This window comes from Curcuma longa, chromosome 4 (genome assembly GCF_044706935.1).
Source record: "Curcuma longa cultivar G26 ecotype Majalengka, Jawa Barat chromosome 4, ITB_CL_G26_1.1, whole genome shotgun sequence".
In the NCBI taxonomy this organism is placed as follows: Eukaryota; Viridiplantae; Streptophyta; class Magnoliopsida; order Zingiberales; family Zingiberaceae; genus Curcuma; species Curcuma longa.
The window spans coordinates 20,019,704-20,023,826 of NC_133864.1; the positions used below are offsets into that span (position 1 = coordinate 20,019,704).

The following is a 4,123-nucleotide window of genomic DNA, read 5'->3' on the forward strand; positions in this document are numbered from 1 at the left end:
ACTCAGTTGTCTCGTCCACATTCCTTCCCTGTCTTTCCCCAGGTAGGTCCATTCAGGCATAGAACGGGAGAAAACTACCAGGTTGATTGAGTGCTCGACAAAATAGAAATTGATTCATATATTCCAAAGGGAAGCAACTGAGCTTGATAGCTGTCACTGGATTATTGTCTATTTTTTCAAAGTCAGGGGGCAGGGGGAGCGACCGCCCCCAAGCGCTCCCCCTGTAGCTCCGCCCCTGGGTATTTTGATTTGGATATGTTGATATGCTCTTGGATATGTTTAATTTATTTGACAATGAGTTGTACTATGAGGTCTTGTTTGTTTAGAATGATGTTGGATGTTTGTTTGTAAATATATTTGTTTGTTTAGAATGATGTTGGATGTTTGTTTGTAAATATATTTGTTTGGCGATGAAAACAGTCTTTTATCGCTAAATTGGCGACGAATATAGGTTTTTGTCATCAAATAGATCACGAAAATATGTTTTCATTGCTGTATTGGTAATGAAAATCGATTTTTGTCGCTAAATTAGCGACGAAAATTAATTTTTTTATGACGAAAATTAATTTTCAATTCGATGACGAAAATTAATTTTGACGAGTTGCTGATTCGATGACGAAATTAATTTTCATCGCTGATTCAATGACGAAATTAATTTCGATGACGAAATTAATTTTCATTGTTGATTCAGCAATGAAATTAATTAGTTAGTAATTTGCAATGAATACTTTTCGTCCCTAATAGGCAATGAAAATATTTTTTCACATGTTGCGACGAAAAATATTTTTTGTTGTAAATTATCAATATGTGAATTTTGCAACGAAAATTATTTTCGTCATAAAGTTACAACGAATTTGATGATGAAAATTAAATTCGTCGTCAAATTGGTGATGGATTTAAATTTTTTCGTCATAAAATTTTACGACGATGGAGTTATTATCCATGAAAACTTTTACATCGCCAATTCGTCATTAAATAATTGTGACAATTTTTTTTAAAATTTGTCATAAATTTCATAATAAAACGCCTTAATTTTTTAAGTGTGCCTTGTTTTTGGATAGGGAGTCTTTAGAAGACGTGTATCTGTGTCTAGTACTTCTTAAGTTACGTTTAGTTCATCTTGATTTTGACTGATAATTCAGTATGATTCTTGACTACATGAGACGGGACATGTGGGGCTATAGGCTCTTGCATTATCAATTGCTTTACAACGATTGAAATAAAAACAAAACAACAAATAAGTAAATCGAATCTAAATTAAGAGTTAGTATCGGAACAATCTAAAGATCAAAAGTAAAATAATTTTGTGGTAGGATTTTCTTATGGAGGAGAGAGAGTGAGGTGACGGTAGTCGTAATTCTCTTCAAATTAATAGAATGAAAAAAATTTCATTGCCTTAATTCTTCACAGACCCTAACTCAATATATAAATCTTAAATCCGTTTAAATTATCAGTCCCTCGTAGTTAATAAAAAATTAAATAATAGATTTCTATACATAAAATTTATATCCATTAAATTATTTTATTGAACTTATTGGTAATAATAAAAATTCCACATGTTACACTCAGACGGGGAATCACAAAATGGCAAGGTGGCACTTGCAAAATTTAGAATTAGTTCGTTCGGCTGAAAACTACAGGCCACCAGAAAATTGACCCAAGGACAGCGCCGACAAGCCTATTTGAACAGTCCTGTCATGCGCTGGCACCAACTCAAGCACTTCATCAACTTCTCGTGAATTATCCCATGTGTTACATGCGCTTAATTATATATGAAGCGCCGTTTATGTGGATGGGAAATAACAAACGATAGCCTATAGATACCTTAAAACACTGCGTGAAAATTGACAAAGAAAGAAAATCCCATTTGTCCATGCGTTTCACGTTTCTTTGTAGCTTCAAATATGTTCCACAAGGTGAATATTAGATCAATTAATCCACCCCACGCCATTATAAACAAGTGCCCAGCTTCGTTGCTGCCTCACTCAAGGCTCAGTTGTGAGCAAGTTAATTAGTAATGGGAGCTGTAATGGTTGCCTTTGTCCTTTTCTCCTTCGCTGCAGGATTCTTCGCCTTCGCGCTGCTCCTGCTGCTGCTGCGGAAGCGCCCCTGGTGCTGCTGCCACGTTTGTCGGGCGTGTCTGCGCGGCTCGTGGGCGGAGGAGTTCGACAACCTCAGCGACTGGTACGCGCACCTGCTGCAGAAGTCGCCGACCGGCACCATCCACATCCACGTGCTCGGCCAAACTGTGACGGCCAACCCGGCCAACGTCGAGTACATGCTCCGGACCCGGTTCGATAACTTCCCCAAGGGCAAGCCCTTCTCCGCCATCCTCGGTGACCTCCTCGGCCAGGGCATCTTCAACGTCGACGGCGACGCGTGGCGCTTACAGCGCAAGGTGGCCAGCCTCGCGCTCGGCAGCGTCAACGTGCGAGAGTACGCCTCCGGCATCGTCGCCGAGGAGATCTCTTCCGGCTTGCTGCCGAGGCTCGCAGCGGCGGCCGAGACCGGCAGCATTATCGACTTGCAGGACGTGTTTCGGAGGTTCACGTTCGACGCCATCTGCCGGATCTCGTTTGGGCTCGACAGGGGGTGTGTCGAGCTTCCGGTGCCAATGGAGGAGTTCGCCGCGGCATTCGACACTGCTTCGAGACTATCGGCGATGCGGGGCGCCGCGGTGGCTCCGGCGGTGTGGAAGCTGAAGCGGATACTTAACGTGGGATCGGAGAGGGAACTGCGTCGTGCGATCGCGATGATCAACGAGCTGGCGAAGGAGGTGATCCGGCAACGGCGGAAACTGGGTTACGAAGGTTGTCATGACCTGCTCTCGCGGTTCATGAGTTCGGTGGAGGAGGAGGACGACGACGACGAGTACCTCCGCGACATCGTCGTCAGCTTCCTCCTCGCGGGGCGCGACGCTGTCGCCTCCGCGCTGACAGGCCTCTTCCTGCTCCTCGCGCGCAACCCGCAAGTGGCGGCGCGGCTTGGCGAGGAAATAAACGCCAGCGGGGGAAACCTGAGCTCTTCAAGCCGAGACTATGTGCAGGCGGTCATCCACGAGAGCATGCGCCTGTACCCGCCGGTGCAGTTCGACTCCAAGTGGTGCGTGGAAGACGACGTACTTCCGGACGGGACCTTCGTAGGCCAGGGGACGCGGGTGATGTACCACCCCTACGCGATGGGGCGGATGGAGAGCATATGGGGAGCCGACTACGCCGAGTTCCGCCCGGAGCGGTGGCTCCGCGGGAAAGCATTCGCCGCGGAGAGTCTCTTCAAGTACCCGGTGTTCCAGGCCGGTAACCGGGTTTGCCTCGGCAAGGAGCTCGCGCTGGTGGAGATTCGGAAGGTGGTGGTCGCGGTGTTGGAGCACTTCGACGTCGAGGTTGTGGACGCGGGTCGGCCGGTGAAATTTGCGCCGGGGCTGAACACGACGTTTAGCGGCGGGATTTGGGCGCGGGTGACGAAGGCGAGTGGGCGGCTCCGCCGACACTCGTGTGATTAAATAACTAAATTAGGTGTAATTTTGGGGCAACCTGAGACGGCGTTTTACTTAAATCAAGCTTTTTCGTGCTACGTGTGCAAGTATTCGAATTGATGTTTTGCCGTCTCAGCCCTGTTTTAATAAAAAATTACCAATTTCCTCCTCAATTCGTAAATTAAATATCAGTTTGCCCTACAAAGTTCACAAAGCCATTTCATCGCATCCCTAGCTAAGGCCCTCCCTAGTCTTTTTTAATGATTGCGTCAAAAGTAATACTTGCAAAATATTGGAGTGAAATGAAAATGTAATGAAATTTAATATTTATAAAATGACATTGTTGGAGTTGCGACTTCTATCGGGCGCCCCCAAACCGCGCTGCGACACAGGCCGTCGCCGCAACTACTTCCCTTGTTCTTCCCGATGTCGCAGGTATTCATCCGATCTCTTTAACGGGAATAAGAGTGGATCGAAGGATCGATTGCCCTATTATGTTTCACAGTTTCTTAATCTTCCCCGTCTACTTTGTCTCCTTGATTTCTTTTCTCTATGAAATCGGATATAGACTAGGGTTTGAGATTGTTGCGCTTGGCTTATGGTTCCGCTCCAAATCTTAATTTGCCAAATTTTTAGGGGGAAAGGAGG

At 45.7% G+C, this 4,123-nt stretch overlaps 1 pseudogene; it reads left to right on the plus strand.

The window, feature by feature from the left end:
- Window positions 1-1,980: 1,980 nt before the first annotated feature.
- LOC141827544 (cytochrome P450 94C1-like) lies at window positions 1,981-3,634 on the plus strand (annotated as a pseudogene).
- The last annotated feature ends 489 nt before the right edge of the window (window positions 3,635-4,123 follow it).